This window comes from Heteronotia binoei, chromosome 5, assembly GCF_032191835.1.
Source record: "Heteronotia binoei isolate CCM8104 ecotype False Entrance Well chromosome 5, APGP_CSIRO_Hbin_v1, whole genome shotgun sequence".
NCBI lineage: Eukaryota > Metazoa > Chordata > Lepidosauria > Squamata > Gekkonidae > Heteronotia > Heteronotia binoei.
The window spans coordinates 115316223-115336063 of NC_083227.1; the positions used below are offsets into that span (position 1 = coordinate 115316223).

Below are 19841 nucleotides of genomic sequence, written 5' to 3' on the forward strand. Positions count from 1 at the left end.
CTGAGTTTGTCATTTTGTTCCTTTCTCTCACAATTAGGCTGTCTTACTTTGTAACACAAAGCCTCTCCATCATCTGAGTAATCCTACTGTCACCAAACTGTCACTGACCGATGCTCTGAGGTCAAAACCCTCTGCCACCCTCCTTCCTCCTACAGAGAACACTCTTATGCTGCTCCATTTATAAACACCATCAACACCCTGCCTACTGCTTCACTATGTAACTTCCACTCTTGAAAAGGTCCAGCTGGGAAGCATGGGAACATCACTCTGACAATGATAAGGGGACATTTCTTGGCTCTAGAAAGAAATACATTAAGTTGTGAAAGGTTTAAACATAGCCAGGCAGAGGATTAAACATAGCCTGGATCTTGCTCTAGGAAAGTTCACATTTTTTTTTGTTAGTTGCATCCTTCACAGGTGGTGGTGTGGAAACCTACAGATTAGTAATCACACTGGTAGGTACAACAATGCAATCCTAGAAAGGTACAACTCTGCTTAAGATGGCATCATTAGTGTTTTAGGTCTTTAATTACATTTACACCAGGCCCTTCCTCTGAAAAGCTCAAATTGGCTTATCTATTGGCCCTGGTTACTGAGTGGCAGGATTCCCAGCACAGCTGCAGCTGCAAGAGTTTCTTTTCTGGACTTTTCCCAGAGAGACTGCCACTGATCAACTCACTCTAGGAATATACCTTTGAGGATGTGAGTCTGAGCAGTCTAGAAACAAACACCAATATGTGATGTGACTTGAGATGATTGGATGTGAACATGTATTCTGGCTGTGAGCCAAAGCTCATTTTGCTATTCTGGCAATGAGTCATGCACAACAGATTGTAAAAAAGGAATGAAGGGAGAGCCAGCTCCCCATCTCCTCAAGACTTCTGTTGACTAGTATTTTTTTAAGCATGTGTAAACTACTGGTGAGAGGGGCTCATTCTTACAACTGCAGAACAATATGGATATATACATTCGTAAAAAGTCCTGCAGTTCTGTTCTGGAGCTTAAGACATGGTTTATTGTGGACTAAATAATTGTATAGCAGAAGAAGATAGCTCATAAGCAAATCTCTTTCCGGTCACTATCAAACCCGGGGCTGTCCCTAATATACTCTGGGGCTGGAGGCAGATGTTTAATAGGGTTCCCAGCTCCGAGTCAGGAAATACCTGGGGATTTTGGGGAAGAAGCCTGTGGAGGGTAGAGTTTGGGCAGGAAGCACGGTTGCCAACTTCAGAGTGGGAAATTTCAGGAAGTTTTGGGGTGTACTTTGGGGAGTGCAAGCTTGGGAAGGAGAGAGGCTTCAGCTAAATATAGTGACATACAGTCAACCGTCCAAAGCAGCCATTTTCTACAGCGGGGCTCTTTCATCTGGAGATGAGCTGTAATTCCAGGAGATCTTCAGGTCCCACCTGGAGGTTAGCAGCCTGAAACATTCTCTTATTACAGAAATACAAATCTGCAGATGACAACTTAAAAGACAGATTTCCACCCCTGTGTGTGAGATAGAACAAACAGTGCCTCATCTTAGGGCCAAACTGCACATTACAAATTCATGTAGTTTAGTCTTAAAAAGCAACTGTAGGAGTTTAGTGGGTGGGAGGGGCCTGAATCAGAGGTGTGCTGCTGGGGAAGCCTTCTGTACTTTTTCCCACATGGGAATTGTGTGCATCTCCAGGGCTCCTGAAGGATGAACATTACAAAGAAAGGGCGCCTGCCTTATTTCCCTATTACAGTTAATAAAAATGTATGGTAGGAAGAATTTCATTTGAGGAAATAGCATGGCTGGAAGGAGTCAATCCCTTGGTTTCCCAGCACTATAACCTTGATTCCAACTCCCTTGCAGCTGCTTTAAGGCTAAGCCCTTTCTTAGAGATCCCATCACAGATCAGTATAATTAGAATGACGCTTGCTATAATAGATGTGTGCACCACCGAAAAATAAATTACCTTTGTCTTGCTATATACACAAACGTATACTGGTTTAATTTATTAATATGTTTAATTTATGTAATTGTCTACAAATTCTTTTCAAAAGTTTTAATTTTTTTAAAAAAGGTAAACATAGTCCCCTGTGCAAGCACCAGTTGTTTTCGACTCTGGGGTGACGTTGCTTTCACAACATTTTCACAGCAGACTTTTTACGGGGTAGTTTGCCATTGCCTTCCCCAGTCATCTACACTTTTCTCCCAGCAAGTTGGGTACTCATTTTACCAACCTCAGAAAGATGGAAGGCTGAGTCAACCTGGAGCCGGCTACCTGAACCAACTTCTGCTGAATCGAACTCAGGTTGTGAGCAGAGGGCTCTGACTGCAGTACTGCAGCTTTACCACTCTATGCCACGGGGTTCTTCTTTAAAATTTAGTATTTATTTATTTACAAAATTTATATCTTGTTTTTCTGCCCTCATCAGGGCAGAAAGGCAGTTAATAGATTTTTAAAAATACAATAAAGCACATCATTTTTATCACCACAATAAGATAAACACCATTTTTATCACCACTCCAGGGATGATAGAGAATCAGAAAGCAAATTAATAAGATATTCTTGGATGTATTAAGCACATTTTGTCAAAGTAGGCATATTGGACATATACGTGCCCTTCCTAATTCAGGCTTCTTACACTGTGAATGTCTTGCACATCAAAGTATGTGCTACCTCAGCTGTGTGATTTACTAAAAACTTACAGTGATCAGAGACCTGCTGTACAGTTTTGCTCTCTGAGCTCATCTAGGGGCATAAACCATTGTGGAAGCAAGCTTTGGGACTTCTATGTATTTTTCTCTTAGAAAGATTGTTGCAATTGACAGCTCCTCCACCATTCCTTATACTTTTGGGTACATTTCTACACTTTGAACATTTGATGAGAACACAGAAATAAATCCATTGTCTGCCTCCGGTTTCTAGTAAACTAGGGAATGATATCTACCTTACACTTCACTGGTCAAATTAGTGGGACTGATCTCTCGTCATTTCAGCACTTCTGCACAATTCAGTATCAGGCAATGTATGTATTTATCAGGTTTACTCCAAGCATATTTCTATTGCGTAGTGGCTCCAAATAAGCACAAAGGATTCATATAAATGATAAAAATTAATATATAATTTGACTCTTGGAAATTCACTTGCGAGACTTGTCAGCAAAACTAAGTATATACTTATTTAACCTGCATATTGTTGGAGCATGAAAGCCCCCATGAATAGCTCAGGATGAGTCTTTAGAAATGCCTTCATTCCAACTTAAAAACACATATGCTTGGACAAGAGAACTCATACAACTGAATCAGACCCTCGGTCCATCAAAGTCAGTATTGTCTTCTCAGACTGTCAGCGGCTCTCCAGGGTCTCAAGCTGAGGTTTTTCATTTGCCTGGACCCGTTTTTGGAGATGCCAGGGATTGAACCTGGGACCTTCTGCTTCCCAAGCAGATGCTCTACCACTGAGCCACCACCCCTCCCATGATAAAAGTATTGTCTGTGTGAGCCTTATGTCCAATTGATTCCAGTAAATCTAAAAATGCACTCAGAACTGAAGCCTTAGTACATTTCCTCTTATTACATTTCACCCTTCTTGCAAGGAATTTCTTCAGTTTTATATCAAATACAGTAGTATTGAACACCAAGAAATAATTTTATTTAATCCCATTCTTGTTATAGGGCTAGTAGGGAAAAACTTATACTTTGTAGAATTCTACTTAGCCTGTTTTTAAAATTGATGGTGATTGTTTGCAAGTGGATTTTGCTGTTCTTGCACAGCAGAAATCCAGTTGAAAGTGCATTTTAAGTGTGTGTGAACACGCCCTGAGATTCTACAAACTTGCCTCAAAGTTTCATTCAGATGGGAAACTGAGACAGCAAGAAACCCTAATTTACACAGAAACCCTCTGATGACTAACTTGGGAATTAACAGACTCCCTTAATTCCTTGGGAATTAACAGACTTCCTAATTTGAGAATTAACAGAATTAACAGACTTCCTTCCTTCCTTAATTTGATGTTACTGGGAAGGACCCTAGGACCTTTATTGTATATTGATTTTATACAACTATAGTCAGGGCTTTTTTTGAGCAGGAACGCACAGGAACACAGTTCCGTCTGGCTTGGTGTCAGGGGATGTGGCCTAATATGCAAATGAGGCCCTGGTGGGCTTTTCCTACAAAAAAGCTCTATGTGAAACAATGGTAATGTCGGGTGGTATGGCCTAATATGCAAATGAGTTCTTGCTGGGCTTTTTCTACCAAAAAAGTTCTGACTATAATAGCGTTCTTCAAAGATTCTTGAAAATTATAGTTTGGTGACTGTTTATAAGTCAGAGATCCACCATTTCCCTCTCAGAATTGCAGTTCTCAGAATTCCCTGAAAAGAGTGAATGACTTTTCAAAATTTCCCTAAATGCACTAATAGTCTCATTTAAAGCTCCCATAAAGTACTGATATAGACAACAGAATTAGAACTGACCAGGTTTTTAGTTAATATACAGCACTTGTTTGAATCTCTAGAAAAAAGATAAATGAATAGTTCATACAAAATAGACTGACCCTTTTTTTAACCAGACTACCTCCCTTAGACATACAAATATGTGAAATTTTTAGTTATACTGCACTCATCATCAGCCAGAAAGATTAAGAGTTTGGTGTTACTGGGAAGCTTGCATGGCTTTGTTCTAATAAAAACTAGTCAGATGAAAGAAACTGAGTTGGCAGTCACATTTGCCCTTGTCTATAAAAACAGATACTTGCCTGGAACTGTTGGGAGATTCCCAAGTTTGTCATACTGCCAGACATGAGTTGCAGCAGTAACTACCCTGTGTCAGTGATGCTATGCTGGCAAGCTACTTAGATCTGCCTAGGCCTGTAATTGCTGGGACATGCTGGAGCAAGGTATCTGTATCTCTAACCATGTGCAGGGATGATTTCGAAGCAGAAAATAAGAACTTCTCTCCTCCTGTGATGTTGGGAATTGGGTATGTGTGTGTGATTTTTCTTGCTGCTGGATAATCAGGCAGTGTTTCTACTCAATTGATCTTGTCCTGTCTCGTATAAATTAGCCACTGTTGTTTCTTGATAATTAAGTTCATTTTGGCAAGGCAAAGAAGACTGCTGTGGTCCAGGTCATGGCAGATAATGGCTTGTTAGCAGGACAAGAGGCAGTTAGCTGATCTGTGCTTAACATCAGACTCTCTCCTCCATAAGGAGCTTTCAGGACCCACTGCAGAGGAACCATTTGTAGCCTGTTCACATCTCCCCCCCCCCCCAACAATATCTCAGTTTTAGTGCTTTGGTGAAGATGAAATCTGTTCAAGAGGAATGCCATTCATCTAAAGCAACTCTCAGGAGAAAGATCACCTTGTATATTTAAAGTTAGCACAGCAGTCAGCAAACTGTAGTCACCAAGATCCTTATTTCTGGAGTATACATTTTTGGCAATATAAATGGACTTATTCTGGATTGAGCAATTTGGCAATGGCAGCTCAATTTCATTTAGGATCATATCTTCAGCAGGGAGAAAATCACCCTCTTTGGAAGAATTAATTCTGATATAAAGAGGCGGGAGGAGATCTGAAAGGTGGAATGGTTTTTCCACTGTGAGGCAAGCACAACGTGAGCAATCTATGTATGCTTCTGGGTAAATGAGGCTTGGAAAATGAGGCCTGTTGGAAAATTCCCATCGAGTAATAGGCAAGATAAATGCTAGCAATAATAATAAGCAGAAAAATCACAGCCGTTAGAGATGGAGAAGGCCTATGAGCTCATTCATTCCAACAGCCCACCAATAAAACTGGGAGATCGCATCACTAGCCTACCAACCATCTGGTTGGATACAGCCCTCCCTCCCCACAACCAGTCATATTCCTGCCATGGGAATCAGGGGGAAAAGACACAGAAATTAAGAGAAAACAATCATTAATGCTAGATGAAAACATCAGGGCTCCTTAGGGGCTATCATTTATTGAACTAACATTCAACGTGTTGGAAATGTGAACTTTTGACATAAACACAACTCCCACCCCCCATTTAAACAGAACTCTTATGGTGTTTCAAGACTTTTGAGCAAAAATAAGAGCAATGGTTTTATAAATCAGCTTGGCATTGCTCAGCATTAAATAAAGGAGAAACAGGGTTAAATATTCCATTTATATCCCATTTATAGGACCTTGTGGGACTATAAATCAGGTCCCCAAGCAGAGAATGGGTGTTATGGAGGAAGTGCACAGAGGACTCCCAGGTGTTCTCCCATCTAGGCACTGATGGGCTTTTGACTGCCTTAACTGCAGCAAGCTTCCAAATCATGTGCCTTTAGCCCATACACTGGATGCTAGTTGGAGTACATACTTTTTGGTCTTGTTGGAGAAACAAGATTATACCACCCATAGGAACAAGAAAACAAAGGATGTTTGGGGGTTTTTTTTAGTAATTTTTCTGAGCTAGAAAAAACACTTTAGTGAGGAAACAAGCAAAGACTGCAAGATATATTTTCCTGCTTTAGTAACAACAGGGCCAAAAAGGGATAAAAAGCGGTTAATCAGAGCAGTCTTACTAGAAGCCAAAAAACTAGATTCCTGTAGCAGCGTAGAGATCAACAAGATTTTTGGGATATAAGCTTTTGAGAAACAAAGCTCCATTCAGATCAGTAGAGGAAAAGGCTCATTGGCCCTTTAACAATTAAACTACGGTAAGCTTTGTGCTTCAAGCAATAGCCATTTCTTTCTTCTCCAACACTACCATCATCTATGCTCCTTTTGGTGTCAACATGCTTGATTACAGTTCTTCTTACAACAACAATCAGCTCACAAATGTAGGTGACAAATTTACATATGGGAGAAAGAGAGAAAACAACTCTCAAAGGACCATCTGGCAAGTGCACTGCTGAGTGGGGCTTTGAGCTCGAGGTGCAATTGAGCTCTATTTCTTCAAACTGGCTGATATTTCAGTGCCTTGATTTTATTTTTTAAAAAAGCTTGGTATTTCATAAACCTACAGAAGAGTTCTGTGTAACTCAAAAGCTCATGCTGATATTTTAGCAAATTCATGAAGAGCCAGCAGGGTGTAGTGGATAGAACAAGGCTCGTCAACCATTTTTTTTTTAATGAGAGCTATTTTTGAGTAATGAAAAATATCCCAAGCTACCTACTCCCCCCACCTTGGGCATGTAATGGCAGGTGGTTCAGTCCTAGAAACAGAACATGAACTGGGAAAAGTAGCAGAAATGAAGTTATCAGCTCATCAGCATGGAGGAAAATCTTATGATATAAATCTTAGAGCAGATCTTTTCACAATCTTGTCTTGGGTCTTCTAATCTAAGGGATGCGTAAATTGCTCTACAACAAGCAAGCAAGCTACATGAACGACCTGTTGAAGATGCTTGGATTAAAGTAAAGTAGGAGTCAAATAGCACCTTTAAGACCAACAAAGTTTTATTCAGACTGTAAACTTTCGTGTGCATGCATACTTCTTCAGACAAAGGGATGGGGTTAAAGCAGACTAGGAACTGGGAAATGCAGGTCTGGATTCCCACTCTGCCATGGAAGCTAGCTGACTGACCTTGAGCCAGTCACTCTTTCTCACACTAACCTTCCTCAGGGTTGTTGTGAGAATAAAATGGAGGAGAGAACAAAGATGTAAACTGTTCCAGGTCCACATTAGGGAGAATAGTGGGGTATAAATAAATAAATAGAAATGGAATTAGTTGTTCACAGGAGGTGATAAGGCCCAGGGTGTGAGGGCCATTCAGATTGGGACCATGCTGCAGCAGGAAGGAGGGGGGTTCAAGCCTCTTTCCACATCATTTTCTCAACCCAAAATATGGACTACAATATGCCCATCTGGACAAACAGCATCTGTATATTCATTCAAGAGGGCAAAGGCATGATCAGAAATCACTCCATAGACAGATGCAGCAGAACTAAGGTATAAGGTTTTTTAAAAAACCCCACCACAGCTGAGCACCATACGGAGCCCATCTGTGGTGTTAACAGCTTGCACTCTGCGTGGGATGGTGGCAGTGCAGCCCTTATGCAGACCTGGCAGGACTGCTAATTTCCCCAGCCCCAGGACAGTGAGATCTTCCTGCGCTCTCTGGCTGCCACAGGCGCGTTGAGAAATCAGCACTGCTAACAGCACAAACACATTCTCTTTTGTACACACACAGAGAGTTCTCATGGCCTCAGAGCCTCATGCACAAAGAGAAAGGTCTAGTGATAGGCACACATGAACGGCTGGGTTACCACATGTGAAGGCAAACAGATCCATCTGTGGTGCAAATCCTTATTTTGCTGTGTGTACAGGAATCAGGATGTTTCTTTGTGCATCAGTTTCCCAGCACAGGTAGTTGTGACAAAATAAATGAATGGGCCACATTTTGCAAAGGAGGATGTGCTCATGGTTTTGACTACAGGAAGGAACCTGAAACTGAGAAACAAGTGAATTGGCCAACTAATGGGGAAAAAACTGACAAGAACACACCTTGCATCAAGTACACAATTATACACACACATGTATATAACACAGTTTTACACCCCACATTTTTCTATAGACATGTGTCCTCATAGTCTCTCTCTCTCTCTCTCTCTCTCTCTCTCTCTCTCTCTCTCTCTCACACACACACACACACACACACACTGCCTCATTCATAGAAATACCCTGTCTGCCCCAAACGCACCTTCTCCCCCAATAATGAATTCATTTTTCTTCATCCACTCACACAGAATCTAAGAGTCACTTACTTAGGCTATCTTGCACAATGGTTACATATGGAAACATACCTACTCACATTTTCTCCCACACTGATTTTCTCAGACAAACAGAACACACTCTCTTCTGCCCTCTGCACTATGTAAAGAAACAGAGGCACATGGTGTCTAGTGGAAATCAACAAGAAATCGCAAGGTGCATTGGCTTTCAGCCTATAGCTTCTGTATAGATACCATCATGCCCTGATATATATGCAATATTTAGCATTCCATCACCTACTCATATTGAGAGATCTGCAGTGGCATGGAAAAAAATAATGTATGGGTCTAGCATGTGACTGGCTCACTGCTGGAATAGAATGACTACATGAACTCTTTCAAGTGGATTTTCTTCAGCCACCACACATCAATATGGGCTTATGCTTGGAAATTAGGTTCCTGTCTGCACTGACCTGGAGGTGAAATAATGGAAACAGCCAGAATAGTTTTCTTCGCATTGTGTTAACTGAGGTCATTGTTGGTGGTGTGGAGGATCTCCTTAATCTACTTTCTGTCTGGAAACCACCCACAGTGTGGCCTGGATTCCTACATGGGATGGAGGGAGTTGAGAAAGAGAAATTTTTCTCCCTCTCCCAAAATACAAGAACTCGAGGGCATTCAATGAAACTGATAGGCAGTAGGTTCAGGATAGGCAAAAAGAAACCAACAATGGGTTCAGGGTCAACCTAGAATCCTTAAGGATCCTTCCATCTTAGTACTTCTGGCATATTGTAGTAGGTTTAAAATTACTACTCCATCTTGCACCATGCTGTACCAATTACATGACAAGTAAAACCAGGGCAGAGTGCAAATACTTGGGTGTATTTGCAAATGTTAAAATGTTACAAAGAAATGGTAATTTTGTGATCCATCTGTAACCGATTTCCTCAAGTAAAAAGAGAAGGCTTATCCCACTGCCCAGAAACATAGCCTCATTACAGTGATGTCTTGTAATGTGCTTGTTTCATATAAATAATTCACCCTCAAATTAAACACATGGGTAGGATAGTAATATAATTCTTGACCTGCCGGGAAGCAGGAGCAGCTTGCTCCTTCTGGGCAGAATGATAACCAAATTGTGACTAGTGTTTATAATTCTCCCATATGAACTATCTGGCCTTTAGGATCAACTTGTGCTTCATAAAAATGCTTTACTTATGGTCAAGGAGAGAGGTAGCAGAGCTGTAATGAATTACAGTGAGACTATGATTACATAGAGGTGATATGTTAGAAAACCACCTGCAGGGCATGTATATAAAGCGGCTCATGAAGAGCAGATTGTGTGCGACAAGAATCCAAATGTATAAAGAAAGATAACATTGTGAATTGCAGATCTACCCTGCAAAGTATATAAAATGTGTGTATGAGAGACAGGAAGTATATGCATAGGAGAGGGAGGTACAACGTTCAGTTTGAGCCAGGACTTATTACGCTTAGTCCCTAAATGCTGTTAATGCTAGGGCTCCCTCCTGGAAGAAAGAAGGCCCCTGAAAATGTGTAGAATACATATCTTCTGTACCAGCAAATGGCTTTGAACATTATGATACATGTTGGTAAAAACATGAAAGACATACATAAAAGTGGATATACAACTGCTAGCACTCACTACTAATGTCCTATGCCACTCTATGCAACCAAGTTTCCCTGTTTCTTGGTCAGAGAGCAGCCTTAAGTCCTGGCACCTTTTTTCTGTATATTAGCAGTGAGAAGGCAGTTTCACAAGAGACACAAATAATATCAAAGTGCATTTATGGGTACACTGCACCTATCAGGCAGCTGGTGCCAGACAAAGGTTGAACCATGGCACTAGACATCACAGCGTTTTAAGACTGGTATATGAGACAGCAGACTCAGTGGGAAAAACATATAGTAACATTCTGTAAAATCAGCATGTGTATCCCTCCTGCATGATAAAATATGATGGAAATGCAAGAAACACATTGCATACAAAGCCATATGACACAGGGTGCATATGATTGAGATACATAATGTGAAATGGCTATGTGGTTGGTTCTATAGGACTGCATACATAGCGTAACCTATGTGTAGGAAACCTATGTGTAGGGAAGCTCTGGAGTACATATATTATGTGAATGGTTACACATACAAACTAGGTTGTGTGGTACAATAGTCTGTGTATGTGAAACAGATGTGGCTGTTTGAAGAATTCTATATGTATTAGGTGTGCATTTATTTTTCAAAGGAGTTTTGCAGAGAATTCTGTGCTGATGAAAAAATACAGGTGGAATAAGCAATGGAACAAACAGCCTAGAAAGACATGGAACTGCTTTACTTTCCTCAGTGACTTTCAAGTAACAGTTAGTGAGAAATGACCTTGAAACGCTTATGTATATCATAGTCGCTTCTCGTATAAAAGATGACTCAAATCTATGATTCTATGTGGCGCTTTCATAAGTACTTATTAATTGTTTTTCCAGTTTGCAAAAAAAAAAAAAATAAGTGTGAGAGAGGTCAAAGATGATCTAAGAATTTTGTATGAAAACTCAGCATGTATACCCACTCATATGCATATATAGCACCCCCTCCACATCCAGCCCACTTAAATAATATCCCTGGATTAAAAATCATGTAGACCCATTGGTTTTAATTGATTTCAATGGATTTCTATCCCACAGTCAGGGTTTAGTGGATTTATGTTGATCCTGAGTCAAAATGTTCATGAAGTCTGATGAGACACATGTGTGAGTAGGAGTGTATGTGTGTTGGGGGAGTGGGTCCTTTGCTAGTAAGACTATCCATTTGAGTGTGGTTGTGCTGGGACCTGGTCACATAGCCAGAAGCACCAAATCTTCCTTCCCTGAGAAGCATGCTGAGGAGTTTGTCAGTTTCTAAGGAGCCCAAATCAAGGATGAAGCTAAGCTGCTGTGCCAGCCACTAGCCCAAGAGACCCAGCCAAGGAAAGGCAGAAGAGCCACAGTTGCAATGATAAAAGGCCCCACCGACTGAGGAAGGCAAGGGCAATTGTGCTGGGGAAGTTTTCAGGCAGCCAGCACTGAGGAGATGGCAGGTAAGGAAGGCAAGACTGAATCTTTCGGGAAATGACTGGGTCCAAAAACAATCAGGTTCAAATTCTCCAGTGAATAAGTTCAAGCTGTTCCCAGTGAAACTTTGGTGGCTAAGCACAAAAGTCCTGCCAGTTTTCCCTCTAAGTGGAGTTAGTGTGAGCTAGATCACAGGTTTTAGCCTCTGAATCACACATTTTTGTCTTAGCTCAGGAAAAATGGACCCAGAACAAACTAATTTATGCAATAGCTTGCAACTTTAATGCCAGTAGCTAATGAAGTAGAATTTTTGCTCACAAGATTCCACAGCTTAGAGGGAGTATTGGTGCCTGCCTGAGCAAACCACTAGTAAAGAAGGAGTCTGTACAAGGAGCAGAGCAGGGGCTCTGAGATCTTCTTTGCTGAACATGCAGCACACAACCTCTGTCTGGAGATATGTCCCACTAACAGGCAACCATGCATGCGTGTGCATGCACACACACAGGCTGCAATCCTTGACCATGTATGAATTTGGTTACTTTGCATGAAGCTTAGAGAAGCTGCCTTATACTGAATCAGACCGCTGGTCCCTTAAAGTCAGCACTGTCTACTCAGACTGGTAGCTACTCTCCAGGCTCTCAGGCAGATGGGAATCTTTCATTTCACCTAATGCCAGATTCTTTAACAGGAGACGCTGGGAACTGAACCTGGGACTTTCAGCATGCCTAGCAGAGGTTCCTCCACTGAACCCCAGCCCCTCCTTTCAGGGTATGCCACTGGCCACAGCAGCTCCTGCACTCACATCTCCCAAACAAAAGGCATGCAGAAACAGACTACCACACCAAATTTCTGTCTGTTCACTGAGCCAAGGTGTGTGTAAAGTGAGTCCACAGCAAACTTGCTAGAAAGGAAGGTTTTTTTCGCCCTTTGAAGGCAGAGACGGATGCTGACAGGGGTCAGCAAGGTGCCTTCCTTGTGTGGCCTGTCAGAGCGCCGGAGCTGTGGCCTTGCAAACCAGGCAGGCAGGGAGCAAGGAGCCACTGATCTCAACCAGACCTCCCTCCCGTCTGTCGCAAACAGCGGATAGCTCCCGGCTTCATCCCCACTATGGACATGTCATTCTGCTTCAAGCAGGCCAGTCTTGGATTTACTCGAATGTTTCGCCTTACAGATAGAGGGGAGGACGAAAGGGGCGCGTCGATTACCAACCGCAACAGCTCCGAGAGAACTCGGACTAGAGGGCGCAAGGGAATCCGAAGGATCATGGGAATCGGTGTGGCGTGCTGTGGGTAAGAAGAGATCACTTGCGGGACTCAATTTGAATCTGCTTGCGACGAGTCCTGTGTCAGACCAGCGCGTTGGTCTGTCTGAAAGAAGGCATGTGCGTATGTGACTTCGCTTGCATATGAGTTAGCTCTACGTACACGGCCCCCTCCCCAAGTTCGTCCCCTTCCTTAGCTCCCTCCCTTTCTTCGGTAGCGAATATCGCGCAGCTGCCCCCCGATCGTCTATTCGCACCCCGCATTATTCAGCCACCATCCGCACTGCTGAGTTATTAACATGCAGAGCAGGACAGAAGTCCGCGGTTCCAATGGGATACTCAGCGCCGAGCAGCAGGCGGAGATCACGCAGTCTCCGGCTTATTCCTTAATTCTGCTCTGTGAGCAAAGCCGAGGGAGGGCACATCAGCACGGACAACTCCCCCCCCCTCCAAACTCTCAACATCCTCAAGCCGTTATTCTGAGCACAACGCCAGACGTAACTAAGATCTAAGGATCCCTGGCTTTGTCTCGGAGTACGAGCCCGGGCAGTACTAAAAGTTCCTTCTGAATGGAGGAAGAGTGGGGAGAACTACGAAAGCAATTCCCGTCATTACCGCCCTTACAAAGACCTATTCACCTCTACTCAGGAGTCTTTGGAGGCAGGAATGAGACGGACGCCCCCGCCCCCCCCCCATTCTATAGCCGGCGCCCCCAATACCATCAAGCCTCGAAGCTCCTCCTTAGCCGTACGGAATTCCCTTTCCCGCTCACCGCGGCATGCCGCGCAGAGGAGCTGTCCCTTCAGCACCACGCTACTTGCCCCTCCCAGAGGGACTCACTCACCCGGGGCGCTCCAAAAGCCCTTGGTCGGCAACGGGGAAGGCGCTCTCCCAAGTCCAGAGCGCAGAGCCCGCCTCCTGCTCTCCCTGCAGCCTGACGGCACTTCTCCAATCACTCCTCTCAAACCCTGACGCGCCTGCCCGTCTCTCCTCTCTCTCACTCCCTGACGGAGTGGGCCGGCTCACGCTCAGGTTCCTTCAGGCTGAACCTCCTCTGCCGGGGAACCGACCCTCCCCTTCTGTCTTCGCCATCGTCTCTCCAAGAAGGGCTTTCCTCTCCCCCCTCCCTAAATCCATCCCGGCTCTCTTGACCTTCCAGACAGCGTCCCCCTAACGAGCTGCTTCATTATTCCTGTCATCTCCACCCATCTGGCTGACTAATATTAATCACGCCCCGCCGCCAGGAGCAAAACGGCGCCTATCTCTTACCCAGCGCCAGCCCCTTGGGTCCGGCAATTAGGCGTTGAGAAGAAAGGAGGGGGAAGTTCAAAGGAGCCGCTGGCCCCAAGATTTTTTTTTTTTGGGGGGGGGGCAGAGAACCAAAACGCTTTCTTCTGTATTTTCCCTCCTGTTGTGTGTCAGCAAAGGGGATCCCGATCAGAGATTCCATGCAATTCAACTGCCCAAAGGACTCCAAAATCATGGGAACCCCTGGACTCAAAATACGGTTTTGAGGAAAGGACTCTAAGGAGCAAAGGCTGGCTGGATTTGGGAAGTCTGCCTAAGGCTTTTGAAAAACAAAAGTAGCTAACTGGGATTTCATTTACAGAGGGGGAGAAATCAGTAGAAATTCTAATGATCCTGAGAGATTCTCCCTTTGGGTTTACATGGCAGAAATTCACCTGAACAAGATACAGCCCCTTAGCATATTTCACTTGGCCTTTCACGGCTGGATTTTAATCTGGGACCTTGAAATCAATCTCAGTTCAGTATGGTTTTCTGAATGGCTGGCTCTGGGTTGTAGCACTGCCCCTCAACAGCAGTTTTCCTTTTGTAAAATGGGAATAGTAAGAGCCATTCACATTACAGTTCTGCTATGAAAGACAAATGCAACGAAGTTTTTGACAAATAGTAAGTGCTACATAACTATTTTATTTATTTACTTAATATATACCCAACCTTTCTACTCAGTCGGGGGAACCTGAAGCAGCTTACATGGTTCACTTCTTCTCTATTTTATCCTCACAACAAACCTGCAACATAGGTTAGGTTCAGAGTATGTGACTTGCCTAATGTCACTCAGCAAGCTTCTACAGTCCGGAGATTTGAACCTGGTGTTTCACAGATCCGTCAGACTTTCTAGCTGTGACAACACACTGGCTCTTTCAGACCATTAATGACCTTCTTCCAGTTCTTCTTCAATACAGGGCTATGTAATCTTTCTCTTACTAAAAATATACATGCTGTCCATAGTTGGATGTGCCACTATTTTTCTGTGGGAGACTTTCACTTGGCTTGGAAGGTACAACAGAATGCTGCAATAGTTGGAGCAATTAACAAATGTTTAGCCATGTGAACAAAACTTGTGGATAGGAATATAACGAGTGAGTGGATGGGAATTTCCATAAGAGGTCAATGTCACCTGTTGACAAAATATGGCTTGGTCTCCGGTGACTTTCTTGTTCTCTGCTTCTTTGACCACTCTGCCAAGCTCATCATGTGCTATATATATGATTACTTTTTAAAGCAATTGCATAACCAGGCAAATTAGTTACATGAGCTAGGAGATGCCTGAGAAAATGGAAAAGATGCTTTTGAAAAGCAGGCTTGACAGTCATAAATTTCATAGGGTCACTTTGTTGTAGCCAGAACAACAAAGAATCTGTAGCATCTTAAAGAGCAGGGGTGGCCAAACTGCAGCTCAGGAGCCACATGTGGCTCTTTCACACATGCCATGTGGTTCTTGAAGTGCCCACTGCCCCATCAGCTAGCTTGCAGAAGGCATTTCTCTCTTTAAATCACTTCTCCAAGCCAAGCCAGCTGGTGGCTTGGAGAATGCATTCAAAGTTAAAGTTGCTTTCTTGCCACCTCTCCCCCCATTCTCTCTCTATCCAATCCACCCATCCATCCATCATCTTCCTCCCTTCCAGCTCTCAGACATCTTTCATGTCTTGTGGCTCTCAAACATCTGATGTTTATTCTATGTGGCTCTTACATTAAGCAAGTTTGGCCACCCCTGTTAATAAAGAACAATATATTTACTGAAGGCATTAGGTCTTTAGATGACTTGGGCTCTGGCTCACAAAAATGACACCATAATAAATGTGCCACATGACTCTTTGATTGGTCCCCCACTGGGGTCATTGTCTGTAAACAGCTGGAACTAGTTCAGCATTAAATGCATATGAAATTACAATGCAGGATCACACATCAGTGGGTATTATATTATTGAAATAGTTTTCCCCTTGAATTTTTCTCTTGACATGGGGAAGCATCTCTTCTGAGCATGACTCTGACAACTTTGGGGTTGGACTAGATGATGCTGGAGGTCTCTTCCAACTCTATGATTCTATGAACTACTTTTTATCAATGTCAGTACAAAGACCATTCATACTACAGAAATTGTGCTTCTATTCCATAAAAATTGGGGGGAAATGTAACAAATCAGCTCCTAGAAAAATTGGGAGTGCAACAGGGAAGCAGTGCACATCTGGCACCATCATTTTATCTGCATGAACAAAGGATGGTAGGGAAGTGCCCTTTGTGGTCGCACTTGGATGTGACATTATTCTTGTGATTTATTCTTACTATTAAGGTAGAACCCCAAATGTGCTAATGATGCTTTACAAGTTGACAGATAACTGTCTTGAGGTTACACGTTTGTCAGAAAAGAGGCAAGGCAGTGTGGTATAGTCTAGTCTTGTGAGATCTCAGAAGCTAAGCAGGGTCTGTACTTGGAAGAGAGACCACCAAAGAAGACTCTGTAGAAGAAGACAGATTCCGGTGGGTACCTGTGTAGGTCAGAAGTAATAGAACAAAGATTGAATCCAGTGGCACCTTTAAGACCAAGAAAGTTTGATTCTGGATATTAGCTTTCACCTGAAGAAGTGTGTATGCACATGAAAACTTATACCCAGAATTAAACTTTGTTAGTCTTAAAGGGATCACTGGACTCAAACTTTGTTCTGTAGAAAAAAGCAATGGCAAACCACCTCTGCTTCCCACTTGCCATGAAAGCACCTTGCTGCAGTCACCACAAGTCAGCTGTGACTTTACACATGCACACACAGAGTCCAAGTCATGGCAGCAAGGGAAATAAATATAGAACACTCCGTGAGGGTTTTTATTAATGCATGTACCAAAACAATTTTATACTAAACAATATTCAGTAGTATTTCAAATTTTTTTTTACAGAAAATCGTACAATGTTCTCTCTTTGTTTCTAGAGCTACACAAGGTCCAAGACATTCCAAAATAGATATGACTGCTTCCCAAAACAGGTGTGGCTGCAAACGTACTGCTGCTTCCATCCTCATTTTGGAATATCCTTCTTCAGACAGTTCACCAAAGGGGTAAATTATTTCAATTGCCTGTGCTTCGCTTGAAAGGGCCAAAGCAAATGGAAGTGTGAGCCAGATCCATTGGAAACACAGAGCACAGCCAATTGAAATAATTTACTCCTTTGGTAAGCGTTCTGAAGGAGGATATTCCAAAAAGAAGACAGAAGCAGCAGTCCATTTGCAACCACACCTGTTTTGGGAAGCAGTCATATCTATTTTGGAATTTCTTGGACCTTGTGTAGCTTTACAAACAAAGAGAGAACATTGTACAATTTTCTGTAAAAAAAGTTTTTGAATACTACTGAATATTGTTTAGTATAAAATGGTTTTGGTACACGCATTAGTAAAAACCCTCACAAAGTGTTCAATATTGATTTGCCTATCTATACCCATGAGCTCTCTATTTTGGCATGGCAGCAAGGGAAGCATGACACCATTTTAATATGGGAGCACTGAAAAGAGCAGAGGAGCAGAGTCAGTGTGCTGTAATGGACATGAAACTTCACCAATGCATCCTGGGTGTCTGTTGCTCATTTTAAAAATAATACATGGAGATGCAGGTTGCAAGCAAGCAAAGGGCTTCTCCTCTGGACACTGCTACCCAGGACAATTATTTCCTGTTGTTTTGTGGTGACATAAGCCCTGGAACCCATACTTACAATCAGGTAGGAAAATATGGTTGTTTTGTTCCTAATGCTCAAGAAGTCACTCTGCACTACAGTGAATATTACAGGGGCCAGTTCAGAGCTTGAAAGGCATTATCTGCATACTGGGGGGGGGGGCTCCATTTAGTGGCTTAATTTGTGGTTTTTATACTACAGTAACATTCTATAAATTAAGATGCTTACATAAATCTGCTTACGTGTGCAGGGCAAAACATAAAACAACACTACCATCACCCTAAGCTGCTGTTTAGGCACAAAAAAGTCACCATGCCAGAGGTGACAAAATACAATGAAAATAAAAGTATTTCATATGAAATCTACTATTTTTTAAACAAAAAAACCCTGAACATAACAGCATGAGAAGTTATATCCTTGCAACAAAGACAGGTTCAAAGTTTTGGACCAGCAGAACTTGACTCAAAGAGATATTTTCTTCTTTGTGGTCCCACTGCCTCTTTCCACCATCTCATCCCTCTCTTCAGGTCAATGAGCACCCCTTCTACTGTTATTCTTGTCACATAACCATGGCCACAGGTGGCCTTCCCCACTGCTTCCCACAGAATGAGAAAGAGGACACATGGTAGTTCTCCACAGCTCTGCAAATCCTTGTACTTTTTCACACTTGTGTATGTTGGATGTCCACAGTGTCATCATGGCAAAATTGAGGAGAATTTCCACTAGGTTTTCCACTGTATAGGGCAGGGGTGTCAAACATGCAGCTCAGGGGGCTGAATCAGTCCCCCAGAGGGCTCATCAGGTCCCTGAGCAACTGGTCGTCATCTGCTTTCTTCTTCCTCTCTCTTGCTTCCTTCTGCATCACAGCTTGCTTTGCCAGGCCTGCTCAGTCACACATGAGCTACAGAGCATAGTCTCTATTTTCTCCACTGGCTGAGGCTCCTCCCCTTCTTGGTCCTCTGGGGAACGAAGGAAACAGCCTTTGCCTAGTTCACTGGATCCCATGGGAGAAATACAACGAAAGCATCTTTAAGGCCAACAAGAGCTAATGTTTTAAGACTTTTTTTAAAAAAATGTTTTGTGTTTGTGTCCTTTATAAAGTTTATATCTCTGCTACCTAATCCTATATAGGTACACACATGGCCTGGGCTGACATGGCCCGACCCGAGGTCTGGCCCAGCAAGGCCTCATTTATGTCAGATCTGGCCCTCATAACAAAGGAGTTCAACATTCCTGGTACAGGGAACAGCCCTCCACCCCTCAAACGCTACCTGCAACTTTCTTGAGATACTGCATCTCAAACACTGTTGTTCTGTTATTGAATAATGCCCATCTTTCTGCACCAGTACTGCACACAGGTAAAAAAAAAAATGACACAATTATAGTATCTTTTCCCATGGCTCATCTTTCTGGATCTGACCTTCTAGCTATTAATCCATCCCCCATCTCTTTTTCCAAATGAATCAATTTTAGTAAATGAATTAATTCAAAAGTTCCATCAAGTCCAGCCTTGGATGGCAGCAGAATCCTGGCCAATGGGTCCTTTGTTGGCTTTCTCTCTTTTAAAAAGAGATTTTGGTTTGCACCACATGTGAATAAATTCTTCAAAGACGGGGATGAAGCAGTTAGATTATTATCCTGTTTTTCACCCTGATTTTGATTAATTTCCCATCAATATTTGAGGTTATGTTTCTATTCCACTACAAACAAACAACATGAAGTCTTTTCACCAGCCTCTCTAGGACATCGTTTCTTCCCAACCCAGTGCTTCTCTCCCTCTATTTATATTCCTTTGACTAACAGAAAATGTTTTATACTTGTCAGTCTTTTTGTATTTAAAACCCAACATTTTTAGAACAGGCATACTGCAGAGTCACTGTGATGAAATATGACTGTTGT

The 19841-nt window shown here is 42.7% G+C and overlaps 1 protein-coding gene across 3 annotated transcripts in view; it reads right to left on the reverse strand.

Moving 5' to 3' along the window:
- CPLX2 (complexin 2) overlaps positions 1-19841 on the reverse strand; it is a 200627-nt gene that overhangs the window by 29423 nt on the left and 151363 nt on the right. For 2 of the 3 annotated variants that reach the window (XM_060240223.1, XM_060240221.1), the window contains exon 1: positions 13827-14027. The exons of the other annotated variant lie outside the window; for it this stretch is intronic. The gene's annotated coding sequence lies outside the window, so the exon portion shown is untranslated. Of the gene's footprint in view, positions 1-13826; positions 14028-19841 lie in introns of those variants that run through there. 3 annotated transcript variants of the gene reach the window in all.